Here is a 16577-nt window from a genome sequence, read left to right as displayed (position 1 = left end):
ACCCCCACCAACACAAATTCTACGTCCACCCCAGACACCACTACAAGCATCCATTCCACCTCTTCCACCAGCCCCACCACCTGATCGGCCTGTAAACATCATAAGGCTAGAAGAGAAAGGAAAAGCCGTAGTAGTGGATCCACCCAGAGCAAAGGAGAGGGACAAGGGTAAGGAGAAGGTAACCTTTTTAGAACCACTTGAGGCCATGACTGTGAAAAGAGCTAGGAGGGAGAAGGCTACACAATCAGATGATGAGAGAAGCATGAGAGGAGAAACTAGCAAGAGGCCATCCAGGCCACGACGGAAATTGGGCATCACCGACTTCCAACTAGGGGAAAGTTCTAATCCCTATGATCTAACATTGGATGTGGCAGAGCAAGGACCGAAGATTACATGGCCACAGTTGCTACATCTTGCACCAAAAGTAAGGCGACAATGGTCTAAAATGGTAAGTACAAGACGCTCCAAAACAAAGGTAGCCGGAGCAATTTCGGGATGCAACATGGATGACATCCTTCCAATTGTCGACGTAAACATGAAAGGAAAGAGGGTTGGAAACACCTACATTGATGGAGGTGCACAAATCTGTGTAATGAGCGAAGCTATGATGCTTCAATTAGGGCTCGAGGTTGACAGGCCTTCTCCATGCAAGGCAAAGATGGCAAACAACGCAAAAGTAAAGTGTGTGGGTGTGGTAAGTGCCGTGAAAATCAAAGCTTTCAACACTGAGGTAGAGGTAGATGTTTTTGTCATGCCTACTAAGGGGGAGGGCTATCCACTAATTTTGGGAAGGCCATGGTTGATGGCCATGAAGGCAAAACAAGACTGGGGTACTGGCCTTCTACGCATGACCGGTAAGAAAGGGGAGACAATCTACTACGACATGAGGATTGGCAAGTAGAAGGAAATGAATCTGGAAACATCGGCAGATAAAACCACTAGCGAATCTTCCAGTTCTGAGGAGGAGACCACATCCACCGACGAAAGTGACAGTTCCATTGATGTGATGGGTATCATTATGAAGGATCCACAAAGGGTAAGCACAACTGGTGATCCATCACCAAAAGGGCAACCCAATGAAGAAGAGAGCAAATCACCTGGCCTAGGAGGAAGTAGGTTGAAGGGTATGTTGTCTACGGAATTAACACTTGAGGAGAAAGATAGTTTTTTGCAAATGTTGATGGGATTTCCTAACCTGTTCATTGACAACTATGAAAGAATCACAGGCATTACAGTGGTGGAACATCATATTAGGCTGAAGGAAGGGGTAAAACCAGTTGTGCAAAATCTACGACGATTGGGGGTCATACAAGAAAAGGCACTCTTGGCCGAGGTAAGGAAATTGCTGGAGGCGGGATTCATCTATCCTGTAGAAAACTCAGAATGGGTGTCACCCGTAGTGGTGACGCCTAAAAAGAATGGTAAGTGGAGGGTCTGTGTTGACTACAAACCACTAAATGCAGCTACAAAGAGAGACCACTTTCCTCTCCCTTTCTTGGATGAAATTCTGAATGAAGTAGCGGGTTTTGAATGCTATACCGTCTGTGATGGTTATTCTGGATACTTTCAAATACGCATAGCCTTGGAAGATCAGCTAAAAACCACTTTTATCATGCCATGGGGTTGTTTTGCATATAGGGTTATGCCATTTGGTCTCACAAATGCACCTGCCACATTCCAAAGATATGTCACATATGTTTTTCAACCGTTCTTTGGAACATCCATAAGAGTGTTCATTGATGATTTTTGTATATATAGCTCCCGTATTTCACATTTAGAAAAGGTAACTGAAGGTTTGGCCAGGTTGCAGAGCCTAGGTGGGCAATTAAATGTGGATAAATGCCACATTGGGGAGAGTAAAGTCATTCTACTAGGCCATGAAATTTCAGCAAAAGGTATCAACGCCGACCCAAGTAAGGTGTCCGCACTCATAGCCCTACCTTCACCAACGACCGCACGTCAACTGGTCTCTTTTCTACAGAAGGTGAGGTACTTAAGTAGATTCATACATCTACTATCACAACTTGTTCTACCACTGCAACAACTCACTCAAAGATCAACTTTCACTTGGGACGAGGAAAGCGAACATCACTACAACAAGGTAAAGGAGTCTTAGCCACTCTGCCGACTATCTCAGCACCTAAGTGGGATGAAAAATTCTATGTCACCTCAAGTGTTGGTGATGACTCATTGGGGGCTGTGCTACTCCAAAAGGAGACGACGACATCTTTCATGAGGCCAATCTACTTCTCTAGTCGAATGATGACAGCAGGAGAGAAAGGTTTCGCCCATGTGGAACACTTAGTCCTAGCTCTTAGATTTGCAACTACAAAGTTTAGGTCATATTTGCTGCCTAAGCAATTTGTGATTCTAACCACGGATGAAATATTTCCCTATGTTGTACAACACATGGATGTGTCTGCTAGAATTACTAAATGGCTAGTTCGTCTACAAGAGTTTGACTACACAGTACAGGTAGAAAGCACGACAAGGGCAAGTTTGGGGGGACTCGTGACCTACCAAGTCTTTGAAAGGAAGGAGAAGCAATCTAAGGAAGGAGAAGTCCGATTACCTCCAGTACCACCAATGGTAGAAGGAGCATACTCTCTCTACTTTGATGGAGCCTACAAGCGAGCGTCTGACAAAGCAGCTGCAGGTATAGTGGTCTTTGATGACAAAGGGACAAAGGTATTTTCGTTGGGCCAATTGTTAGATTCACATTCTAACAATGAAGCTGACTATGCAGCACTAACCAAGGGTCTACAATGGTGCGTCTCGCAAGGTGTACAACGCCTTAATGTATTTGGGGATGCTCTACTTCTGGTAAGGCAAGTAAATGGAGCATGGACATGCAAGAATCCTAGTTTAAGGACTCACTTAAGTGGTGTAAAAACCTTGTTGGGTAAGTTTGAAGAAGTTCAAATACACCATATCCCAAGGGCTCAAAACCAAGAAGCAGATGCCCTAGCAAGTGAAAGACTACAGGAAGTGGTGGTTGGAGCAATAAAACTAAAACTCCCTCTATTTCAAGGAAGTGATGCCTTGCCTGACATCATGCATTTTTTGGAAACAGTGGAATGCCCATCAGATTTAACAAAGGCACAGAAGCAATGGCTGACGCGGAAGGCCACAAGGTATCGACTCATCAATGACAGTTTGTACTGTAAGGGTAAGGACCAAATACTCAAGAAGGTCCCTCTCTCTCAGGAAATCACGGGAGTAATTGCTAGTTGTCACGACGGGGTTTTTGGTGGTCACTTTGCCCTAGACATAACAAGTAGGAAAATCTTGCAGGCAGGCTTCATATGGCCTAGCCTCAACCGTGATGTACACCATTGGTGCAAAACATGTAAGTTGTGTCAAAAGGCCAGCACTAGGTCACTTATGCCTGAACCATAGACACCTATTCTCTCATATGGCCCATTTGAAAAATGGGGTATCGATGCCATTGGGCCATTACCTAGGGCCAACTCAGGAAAATTCTACATTATCATGGGGGTCGACTACATGACTAGATGGGCAGAGGCTACAGCCACCACTAGAATCACAGCGGTAGAGGTAGCTAAATTTATCTACGAGCACATATGCTATAGGTTTGGCACACCTTTAGAGATCATCTCTAATAGAGGGCTAGGTTTCAGAGCAGACTTGGTAGGAGAATTAATGCAGAAACTGGGCATTACAAGGAGGCACTCTTCACCATATTACCCTCAATGTAATGGCCTAGTTGAAAAGGTAAATGAAATGGTTTCTAAAATTATTACCAAGCAGGTAAACAATCATCCTGGAGACTGGGATAACTATCTACTACCAGCTTTATGGGCCTACAGAACTTCATTTCGTACATCCTTGGGATTCACACCATATCATCTAGTATTTGGTAAGGAAGCAATCTTGCCCATTGAGGTGCAACTACAAAATCTCAGAGTAATGGCAAGCCAGCTTCAACAGCCCAACATGCATTTGAGAGATCACATCATCAACTTGGAAAGACTGCAGCTGGACAGAGAAGAAGCAATAAATTATTATGCAGTACAAGCACAGCATAGACGGCTTAGCTTTAACGAGCATCTCCGGAAAAAAGAATTGAAGAAAGGAATGTTGGTGCTCCGCTACGACAATCGCTTCGACACACACAAGGATAAGAAACTCCTACTTCGATGGGAAGGTCCTTTCATCGTCAGGAAAAAGTATGCCAATGGAAGCTACCAGCTTATGGAGGCTGATGGAAAACTTCATAAAACCAAGGTAAATGGTTGCCGGCTTAAACCTTATTTTCTTCGATTTGACCAGGCTCCACCAATTGACATTCCAGATGAGGACACACCATCAGCCTCCACCTCTGACGATAATGATCAAACAGATGAGCTAGAGACATGAATGCCTCTAGCCAAAAGGGGAGGGCTAATGATGGGGGCTTTTCACAAGCCAAGCTCCCATACCCCTCTTCTCTCGTCTCCACCCCATGAAAACCCCCTCTTAGGGAGGGAGTGATAAAAGGCATTGGAAAAAGTAAGAAAACAATAAAGTATGATTATGTAAATATATAAGAAAGGTAAAATAGGCCACCTCATGCCTGCGGGGTAGCCCATCCCGACCTTGCCTCCTTTTTCTTCACTGTTGCCCCGCCGTGTGTCCCTTTTCCTCTCCTCCACTCAAAAGGTCAACCCCCTCTCTCTTCCCCTTGTCCTTTCTCCTTTCTCTCTCCCCTCAAGCTACCCCACCTCTCACCAATAATGCATTATAACTCACCAATAATGCACCCTAACTCACATGGCAACCTACCCTATCTTCCAAAATAGTATACCCCACCCCCTCTTTCTCTCTCCTATCATATCCCATGACCCAAATACCCCCCTCTCTCTCTAAAGGGCGCCATATCTCTTGTCTTGTAGCTAAATAACCTCCCCCACACTCACACACACTCAGTTTCATTGAAAAAGGTGCCCACAGACCCATCCCCACCCGGTGGTTACCTGATTTTTCTTGTGTTCACACACATCTGCACACAGATTCACCTCTGAACACACTCCCCTCTCTCCCCTCTTGTAATTACTTTATTCTCCATGTCACCTCTCACTTTTTTTCATCAACCCATCTCTCTCTCTTAGTCTCTCTCTCATGAGACTGCTGTTCTGGCACATATACACACAGCCAGACAAGTGGGGCCCACAGCCACATGGCCTATGTAGATAATGATTTCTTCATTTCTAAATTCTAGAATTACTCCCCCCTCCTCCCCTATATAAAGAGGGGTCACCATCACACTAAATACACACACAACATCACCAAAGAACACACTATGCACTGTGTGTGCCTAGTGCACACACACACACACACACACACACACACACACACACACACACACCATCACCATCACCGCAATCACCATGGTCGTCTTGAGCATGACCTCTACACCCTTGGCTATGGAAGATGAAGGGCAAACTAAATGAAGGATGATGGCCATAACCCTCGTGCGAGTCTTCGCCATCAACTCCCACCTATCCGCCATGTGCTCTACCACTCTCTCCCTTCTCATTTCCCTACCGTATGCTCCCCATTTCATCGCCTAATTCTCTAAATAAAGCTTGAGGTTTTGTGAGTATGTTTTCTTGCAATGTTTTGCCCATGTGAGGTGTGCCGAATCGCCACCTAGTCTTGTGTTTTGGAGTGAGCTTGTGTATGTGTGAAGGGTGTGCGGATTCGCCATCCTTTTGTGATGCCTAAGTACTAAGCCGCTATACTCTCACTCTCTCTCTCTCTCTCTCTCTCTCTCTCTCTCTCTCTCTCACTTGATCTCATTCCCTTTCCTTTTCATCATTACTCCCAAGCATCCATCTTTCTTGGATGAAAACTTTGTTATGGTGGTGTGTTGTTTGCGTCCTAGCCGTTGAAGCTAGGTGGTGCCCCCTATTTGCTTTACCATGACAGGCTCGAGGCGCGCCATTCGGTCCCCAGTGTTTTAGAGGCCGTCGGGGTTCGGGGTTCGCTTTGCTCCCGTCAACGACCGCCATCTTTGTGATATCAACAAAAATTTTCACACTTTTCTTTTGCTTTGGACACCCTAGGGTACACAAGGGACCACCCAAGGAAACCATCCCACCATGACAACGACTTACCACATCCCGACTTCGAGGAAGGTCTCTAAAGACAGGGCCTACCCCATGAACACGGCAAGGCTGTTTTTGTGGAGTTACAACAAGGCCTCCAAGAACGTCCTGGCTGCAAAAAGGCTTTATACTCCAAATTTTTATCATACTCAAAATTTTACCACTCCACAATTATGCAAAGATGGTGTAGGTCCTTAGGGCCGTATGCTTGAGACTCGCAAGGGGAATGACCCTATTCCGGTCTTCAAGGTTGGCTTCAGCAAGGCTTGAGCTTCAGCTGGAAAATCACCATGATTGCGATAAGATATGGTGGGACAATGATTATGACTATGACAAAATTTCAAAGGATCTTGATACGAGAATCTTGGGATGCATGATCATGCAACCTGTCAAATGCTGATAACAAGGAAATCATGAATATGACTCCATGGTTCCACCGCTCGACGAGGGCTTGTCAGTGTCGTCAAGCAAGTTGACTTTCACGTTTTCGATTGAAATTATTGAATTTTGTAGATCTCTTTTCACTACAAGCATGCATTGGGATTTTGGAGGCCAATTACTTGTCGATAATCAAGCCGCTCAAGCATGTTTGGCGTTTCTCATGCATGGCATGTGATATCTTTAACACTAGTCCTATAAAAAATCAGCCACTTTTGTGGCCTTTTGAGAATTTTGTTAAAACTTTCTCAACACTATGTTAGTTATCTAAATAGAAAATGGTTTCAGGGAATTATGACCACACTGAATAGAGTTGATAAAAAATAGTACAGAGCTAAATGCAAGTCTAAAGGTGTCTTTCCATTGCCATCTTCTACAACTAATTTGTACGGATGGAAAAAAACTTTCTATTTTCTTTTGAAAGAAAATTAAATCATTATTAAGTAGGCCCAAACTTATTTGAAAAATCCCTCAATATGTATGTGATAGATATACCAAGTTCTTTTAACCTATATACAAAGACTGTCGACATATTTTACTTCTTCAAGTTAAGTGTTGAAGTATAGTTTTACGTAAAATTACTAATGTTAGAAAAGTAAATTTTTTATTTTTGAGATTTTCATGTAAATTGTGTATTTAGAAACTCAAAAATTGTGTATAATTAAGAGCCATAATCATGTATAAATCATGTATCTTCTTAATTATACATGATTATGGCTCTTAATTATACTCAAAAATTTATATCTTGAACCCATAATTAAGAAGTTTCATGAAATTTTGATGTTATATACAAAAGTTATCTTTCATTTACTAGAATCCTGATGTGAGCCATTTTTGTGGATTCAGCCAGTTTTGTGGCTCATTACAAGTCTAGTGTTAATGGCTATGAGCATAGTCAATGGCCAATGACTTCTACCATCAAAACTCTACAATTTTGGATGTCAAATTCCCACTTTTGGCTTGGAATTTTTGCTAGGACATGGTTCCTAGGCAATGTTGGATCCCATAGGTTCATGCAAATCTTGTGGCATGGAGGTATAGGCAAGGCTTGTGGCATGTGATCCAACAAGTTTTCTAAAGTGATTGGTAATGACTGAATGCAAAGCAGCATTGCGCAACCCAGTAGGGTTAATTTTTCTTGCCCTGTCTCACGTATGACAACGTTATGACAGACATCATGGGAGCAAGGCTCCATTACAAATCCACAAGATAAAAAATCAAGCCAAGCAAGTACGAGGTACATCTCTTGCAAGTATTTTTTTGTTTTTCAATCAGTGTACTATTTAATAAGGTCAATTATCTATGAAAGCTCGACAAGGTCAACTTTCTTTTTCTATGGCATCTGTCTATGAGAAAAAGTATATGTAGCTATGAGCATTGAAAGCATCCAAAGTGGGGCTACTGAAATGTATCATGCAAAGTGAAGACTTCCCACGTTTGGAATATGCTATGAGCATACAAACTTGGGAGGGTACTTGACAAGTGTCTTGAGGTTATTCCATGATATGCTAAGACGACGTATATAGTGCATACAACAAATTTCTCTCGCGCAACAATTATGGCTATGAGCCAGATTTAAGTGAGTTTTTATTTTGAAAACTCAAGACAACTGGCCATAGCATGGCAACCAAGTTAGACAATTCACGAGTTTTCTTGTTTTTCTACAATTTAACTTTTTAGTTGGAAAAGATTTCCTATTGGACAAAGCAAAGTGCTTCGACAACATTTATGAGAAGTAAGGCTTCCAACCTGGCCAAGATTCTGTCGTTGACTTCAAATCAACAACATTGGCACACAGTTTTGGACATTCATAAACTCGGATATAAGCTTACAATTTACGTATGACAATGGCAACTTGTGATGTATCCATGGTCGATTGTGCAAGGCACTTCTAATATCGTCTCAATTTGTTGGGACCGTCAGTGTCACCAAGGACATAAACCTCTAGGTGCATGGCATGTCAGTGAGATTGACATAATTTCAGCTTGTTACTATTTACGCTTTCACTATAACTCTAACTACTCTATCATGGACAAGGTAAGTGCCTAGTCTCTTCAAACATTTTTATGTTTCTTCACAGGAAAAGTGCCATACTTCAATAACACTGGCCCATTCATGACCACATGTCCACTAGGTGGGTCCAGATTTGAATTATTGTACCTCTTTTTACAAGAGTGTTGTACATGTATGCTCTTGTACACTTATAGGATAAGCTATGACACATACATGCTCTACACTAGAGCATATGTAAGGGGCATACGTTGTGAGCGGGATGAAAACACACACAGCGCCTCTATAAAGACCCGACACACACTCTTGGGAAGATACACACACACACTATGGGGCACCACTCGGCTTACACAACACACCTGGCCGAGACAGGGAACACACCTCTGGAGTGAGAGGAGAGAGACTATCCACTTGCCCACTCCACACAGACACACACATACACACACACACACACCCAAAAACTCAGCTCAAAAGAGGAGAATTTCTGATGTTTAGATACAAATGAGCTTGGGCCAACACCAATGGGGCAAACAGCTCACACAATATGGGTAAAAGATACCAGATACAATCACAAACTAGAGCAGAAACCTCGCTCATAGGAGAAACTTACACAGAAAAACAGCAGGAAAAGAGTGAGGAATTTGGCAAAATGGACAGCGCCATCGCGTCCGGAACGGCCCAAAACCCCAGTCTACAATGTCAAAGTGCTCAAATCCGACCTCGGATGAGCAGTTTACGGCCAAAACAGGCTCCAAAATGAGCAAAAACACAGCTGCGGCTGTTCCTCCTCTCTTCTCCACGTTTTTTCTGGTCTTCTCTCAGTTTTTTTAGTTCCCACACTTAGCTTTCTTACTTGGGCACCCTTGGCCTTTTAGATGACCTCAAACGGACCCCGAACAGGCCAAAAACTGACCTCGCAGTGCATAGTTGTCACCTTTTTGCATCATTCGCACACCTGGCACTCAGCTTTTTTCCAATAATGCATCTCGCCACCACGTGAAGTGGCCCCAAAAAAAGGTCCTCATGATGACCTTTCTGCATAATTCTCACAAGCAAACACCCACGTTGTGTCCGTCCTCATCTGCGTGCAAATATTGACCTCGTTCGCCCTCCTGACGCCACTAGATGCCATCTGACGCACCTGCTGACCTCACGTCGTCGGCCCGCGGATAGCTTCCTCGAGAAGTTTTACGCGCTACCAACTCCTCCTTATTGTAGAAAAACACAATGGTACTAGTAACGATGAAAATCGATGCACTATGTACATGGTGTCCTACCTGTACACATGTGGGCCCCACGTAACCACCTGGCTCTGGAAAATGGGCAATACTTTATTTGATGCACCATGCATGGGTATGTACATATGCGCAATCCCTTGCTCCAAAAAAATCCTGACATAATTTGCCCATCCCCTAGCCTGCTAGATCATTCATGATCAGCAGCAGCAAAGAGAGATATGAGACTCGCCGCATCACAAGTCTCCTCATCCTTCACCAACATTTCTTGCTCCACCGACAACTCATCTTGCTCCACCATCATCAATCTAGCATGATACAATTTAAGACGCAATCCATTTACCCTTGACTTATGTAGAACACCATCCAGGTTAGCCAGCTGATATGTGCCATTTGGAAAACACTCGACTACCTTGAAAGGGCCTTCCCACTTAATTTGAAACTTCTTTTGGAAGGTGTTGTCCAGCTTACTGTTGTAGCGCAAAACCAAGTCATGTTGCTTGATACCCTTACTTTTGACCTTTTCATTTATCTTTGTCAAAGCCTTATCCTGCATCTGCCCATAATGCTCCAAAGCGCTCATCCTATCCAACTGGACCTCTTGTAACTGCAAGAGCCTCTCTTTGAATGCATCACTAGGCGGCCCAAGCAACTTCTCTAACATCTTGACCGCAGGCAACTCTACCTCCACAGGCAATAATGCTTCCTTTCCATACACCAAATGAAATGGAGTAAACCCTGTACCTGTCTTCACCGAAGTACGGTAAGCCCATAATGCACTAGGCAATTCCAAATCCCAATTCTTTCCTTGGTGCTCTGTCACTTTCGAAAGAATCTGTACCAACTCACCATTGAATCTTTCATTCAAGCCATTACACTGCGGGTAATAAGGAGTGGTATGCTGGTGCCTAATCTTCATCTTTGCACATAAAAAATCTAGCAGTTTAGCTCTAAAGCCAGGCCCCCTATCTGAAAGTAACTCCAGTGGCACCCCAAACTTGCAACATATTTCATCATACACAAATTTTGCCACATCCTTTGCAATGATTTGTTTTACTGCTATAGCCTCTGCCCATCTAGAGAGATAGTCCACTGCCGTCAAGATATAGCTTTTGCCCCTGCTTGTGATAGGTAACGGGCCTATTGCATCAATCCCCCACTTTTCAAACACATCAAACTCCATAATGGTTTTTCGTAGCTCTGGCTTCAACACTCTCTTCCCAAATGCTTGACACCTATTGCAAGACCTACACCAATGGTGAACATCCTTGTGCAAACTAGGCCATACATACCCCTCTTGCAAAATCTTATGCAAGGTGATCTTTAGAGCAAAATGGCCACCACATGCGCCTTCATGATTCTCTTCCAACACTCTGTAAAGCTCCTCCCGCCAAGGTACACGTCTCAACACGAGATCAGCCCCTTTCATGTATAAGACATCACCAATCAATTTGTACCTGTATGCTCTACGCACAAAGCCATACTTCTTAGACTTTTGAATCTCCTTTGGAATGATTCCTGTTAGCAAAAATTCCTCTTCTTGAGCCAAAGTTTCCCGGCCATGATAAAGAGGTAAAGTGGTCCTCAACACGAATAGCTCCCCAATCATGCCTTGAGCTGCTTCATGTGCCTCTCCATTTAGAGCACGTTCAATGTGTCTGATGCTCCATGCTTCGAACTTTTTTAATAGGCCTTTAATTCTGAAGCACATTTCCTTCAATGAGGTGTTCTTGCTCTTCCACACACCCAGCACTTGCTTCACCACTAACAAGGCATCACCTTTTATGCTCAACCTTCGAACCCCATGCTTCAAACAAATGTGTAATCCGGCTTCCAATGTAGCATATTCAGCCTCATTGTTACTATGCGCATCCAATTTGAACCCTCTCTTGCATACTAGCTTCCCCTCTGGATCATAAAGTGCTATACCCCCTGAAGCTGCATCATGGCTCTTTCTGTATGAACCATCAAAGAACAACACATGTGCATTGCTGATCTGTGGCACTTCTTCAACTACCTTTCTCACCACCTCTTCCTTAACAATAAGGGGATTCTCCTTGTAGGTCAACAAATCAGCTAGGGTAGCCCTTGTACTATCTTCCACTAGAAAAGAGAACTCAAACTCTTGCAGCTCAATTACCCATTTCTTCACCACATTTGACATGTTAGTACCATTAATTAACTGTGGCAAAAAGGCATAACTCGTCAAGAAAACAAAAGGCCGTGGTAGCAAGTAATGACGAAATCGTCGACAAGCAAATATTACACTGGCCATCACTAGCTCTACTTCCGATAACTTTCTCTCCGCTACCAACTTCACTCGGCTTGCACAATACACTGGCCTCATATAATGGCTGCCCTTCCCCTTTTGCAATAGCATGGCTCCAATGGCATCATCCCCTACTGATGGATTTACATAAAAAACTTTCTCCCAATCAGGAGCCTACATGGCTGACAACCCCCCTAACACCTCTTTCACCTCTTGAAACACTTCTTCACACTTGTCATCCCATTGCAATGGATCATGCTTTGCCACTTGTTGTAATGGATAAAGAAGCTGCGAAGACAATGGAATAAACCGTGCCATGTACTTCACTTTGTGTATAAAGGTTGCCAATTGCTTCGTACTCATAGGTGATGGAAGAAGAATAATAGACTTCACCTTATCTGGATCAGCCTCAATGCCATTTTCTGACACCATATGGCCCAATAACTTCACCCTTGGCTGTGCTAGATGACATTTCTTTGGATTTAGTTGTCCTCCACATTCATCATATCGAGCCAATACCATCTGCAACTTCTCATGATGCTCAGCCCTACTGCTATAGACACAGAAGTCGTCCATAAAAGCCTTAACACAACTACCAATGAATGGTTCCAGCACCCAATTTGCTCTTTCTTGATAGAAAGATGGTCCATTTGACAACCCAAACGGCAACACTGTGTAGCAATAGAAGCCCCATGGCGTAATAAAAGTTGTCTTTGTGCGGTCTTTAAGAGCAATCTTCAATTGAAAATAGCCTGAAAAACCATCACACACACTGTACCTCTCATAACCTGCCACTGAATCCAAGATCTGATCGATGAATGGAAGAGGATATGGGTTCTTCTTAGTGGCTGCGTTTAAGGGCTTAAAATCTACACAAATCCTCCACTTCCCATCCTTCTTTGGACTGACTACTACTGGACTCACCCATTCTGTGGTCTCCACAGGGACTATGAACCCTGCCTTCAATAACTTGTCCACCTCTTCCCGCAAGGCTTCCATTTGCTCTTGACCCATCCTTCTTAGCCTTTGCCGCACTGGCTTAGCACCTTCTTTCAGCTCTATATGCATCTCTTCGCCCTTGAACCCTCTGATCTCTTCATATGAAGTAATGAACAAATCAGGAAAACTAGCCAGCATATGCAAAAATATATCCTTCTCCATAGCTGAGAGGTCTCCACTAATCATTTGCGTCATTAATTCCTGCTTTTTTGACAACTCAACCTTGGTTTGCATCAGCCCTTCAATCACTTCATAAGGTCCTTCACTTTCATCTTCAACTTCATTCGCAATTGCGACTAAACCACACTCCTGGATTTCTTTATCCATCAAAAGAAATGCAACATCAGCATCCTCATCACTGCTGGTAGTGCTATCACTGTCCTCATCTGTCACCGTGGAAGAGTCTTCATCACTAGACTCATCCTCATCTTCATAAAGCTCCTCTAATCGTTTCCTTGTGTCCATATTATAAAGCTTCTTGGTACCTGTCTTTCCATAGAGGCTAATTGTACCATGTCGCCAATCTTGAACAGCTCCCACTGCACGTAACCATGGTCTGCCCAATATAATAGGATATGCTCCCAACCCTGCTGGCATCACATGAAAATCAACCACTGCCTTTGCATCATATGCCTCCACTTTTAAGCTCTTTACAACACCCAAGCATTTTACTTTTTGATGGTTTGCCAATCTGATCCGAAACCCTGACACCCCAGCCACTGTGAGACCCATCTTCTCAACGCATGAGTGTGTTATGACGCATATTTGGGCTCCGCCATCCACATAACCTTGTCCCAAATTTTTCCTTTTATGCCACACATCTACTATTGGACAAATGTCTGGTAGCTCGTCCATTGCCAACACCTTCACTGAACCTCTCTCTGGCTCTTTCTCCATTGGGTTAACCATCCTCTTCCACTGTCGCTTTAGCTTAGGCACCATCTCTATAAGCTGCCCAAAAGTAACATCTGCCTTCCTGCTCGTCAAATCCTCCTTCAAGTCATAGCTTAATTGCCCATCCCCTAGTGGAAAATCTGAAACATGAAACTTTCGACGAGCTCTCCTTTTCCTCTTGGCCTTGACATCCTCGCCTTCATGGCTCTTTCCTTTCTTCTTACTAGGATCTGGGGCACTTCTTCCTTCCTTTTCCTCTGTGGTCCTCTTCCCAATAGGCATCACTAATGTATCCTCTAGCTTTGATGCCTTCTCCAAGGTGACTACACTTAGCACTTTTGTCTTTCCCTTTTCCTCTTGGGTCAGTCCACTGGTTCCTTCGTCTCCCTTAATTTCGATGCCATAATCATTTGACCTAGTTAGCACCTGTCTTGGCAATGGATACATGTCTCCCCCCATCCTTGGTGGCTTATCACATTGCGGGCTGATGTGGCCCAACTCTCCGCAATTATAACATGTGGGCGTCTGCCTCCAAAACCTACCATTGCTTTGTCCAACACCATTCCTAGGCCTTTCTTCACCTCCTGGCTGATTTGCAAACCTCCCTCGACCTCGATTATTTCCCACTTGACCTAGCATGTTTAGGCTGAGATTCTTCATCAAATCAACCACTTGCCTCATGTCTTGCCTTAGGCCATCATCTTGCACTGCTGTAGTGACCACTGCTGGCATAACCTGAGTAGTAACAGGAACCACTGGTTCATGATGAACCCCTGACATGCGCCCTTGTAAAGACTCTATAGGCTGAAATTCAGACCTCATTGGCAAAGACTCCACCCCTAACTGACTCATTTTCCTCAGCTTCCACTCTTTGTTCCTTGCTACCTCTAGTGCATCTTCATATGTCCTAGGCTTCTTTAGCTCCACTCTCCAACGTATATTCTTCCAAAGACCAGCCAAGAACCTGTCCTTCTTCATCATGTCAGGCGGGGGTACCTGTGGTGCTAAAGCCTTGCACATTCGCTCCCATGCCAATGAAAACTTACGTATGTACGCATCTACTGGCTCACCTTCCTTTTGCACCAAACCTTGTACTTCTTGCCACACTTTGTCAGGGTCTTCTATCTTCACAAACTCCACTTCCAATCCATGCCTTAGATTGTCCCAACTCAATCTTATAGGTGGATCATCCATACGCAACTCCTCTTCAAATGCTTTGGACCAAGCTCGTGCATCACTCTTCAAACAAATTTGGAGAAGGCGTAACATTTGCGCAGGGTCATGAATCTGGTTGCTAATGCAGGCAACCTCCATCTTTTCCAGAAAGTCCTCCACATCTTCATCACTTCTTCCATGAAACTCCGGATAAGAGAAAGCCATGGCTAGAGAACCCCTTCAAACACACGTGCAAGAACCCAAAACTTTTCACTACCCAATCCCCAGAAACTTCAATGGAGCTCAGCTTTAGATGAGAACAAACACATGCACATCAAATGAGTTTTCATAGTTGATCATCGGAATTACAACAGGCAAAGGACATTCCAGGATCTCTCTCAATCTTCTTGGCCCAAACATAAAGACTATGCGCTGCTGGAAAAAGATCTTCCTGGACACATGAACATTAATCTGAATTCTTTGAGTTAAATGAAATGGAGTGAATTGAGGGCCATTTTGATCATCCATTAAAGCCAACCATGAAGCTCCCAAGAAGGCACACCTGACTCAACCTCTGATTTTGCCAGAATTTCAGCAGCATAACAGCATAAATGGCTCAAAATACCAAAAAACCAGCCATCATAACTTGGGAAAATTTTGCTAGAGTTTCCCCAGAAGTAGAGCAGTAGGAACCCAAAATATAGACTGTCTATGTACGCAAAAACTGTCAACAATAGAACCCGAGCATCAAGTAGGACTCACTAGTACATAGCCTATGGCGAGGTCACGAAAAGGGTGCTCCAGCTACCTGTATCACCGAAAGGATCTCCACATTTGAGAATCCCCCAGCTCAATAAAAACCTCACGCTATCGACCCTCACACGAAAGCTAATGCAAATCGCATATAGTCAAGTCTCAGAAATGACTATCTTCCAGACCAAGTCTCAGAAATGGTTGGGACTGCCAAATAAAACCATATATGGCTCCACAAAGGCGTACAATGGCAGTTTCCACAAGTAACGTACAATCCAGCAGACAATGCGCTCAAATAGGCGCCAAGTGATGCATTCCCACAACAACTGCAAGTGACATCATTGCTAGTATATCACTGTACTCCAGCTACCTGTACCTGTGTGAATCACCTGTACCTGTACCTGTACCTGTAACCTGTAACCTGTAGTCTGCAACCTGCAACCTGTAATCCCGAATCTCGAAGCTCGAAGCTCGAAGCAGAAGGTACTCGAAGAAGATCCTCCGTGGGGGCGCCAAAAGAATGTGAGCGGGATGAAAACACACACAGCGCCTCTATAAAGACCCGACACACACTCTTGGGAAGATACACACACACACTATGGGGCACCACTCGGCTTACACAACACACCTGGCCGAGACAGGGAACACACCTCTGGAGTGAGAGGAGAGAGACTATCCACTTGCCCACTCCACACAGACACACACATACACACA

Source organism: Adiantum capillus-veneris, chromosome 8, assembly GCF_014529385.1.
Source record: "Adiantum capillus-veneris isolate H3 chromosome 8, ASM1452938v2, whole genome shotgun sequence".
NCBI lineage: Eukaryota > Viridiplantae > Streptophyta > Polypodiopsida > Polypodiales > Pteridaceae > Adiantum > Adiantum capillus-veneris.
The sequence above is the reverse complement of the archived record's forward strand: the minus strand, read 5'-3'. Positions refer to the sequence as shown.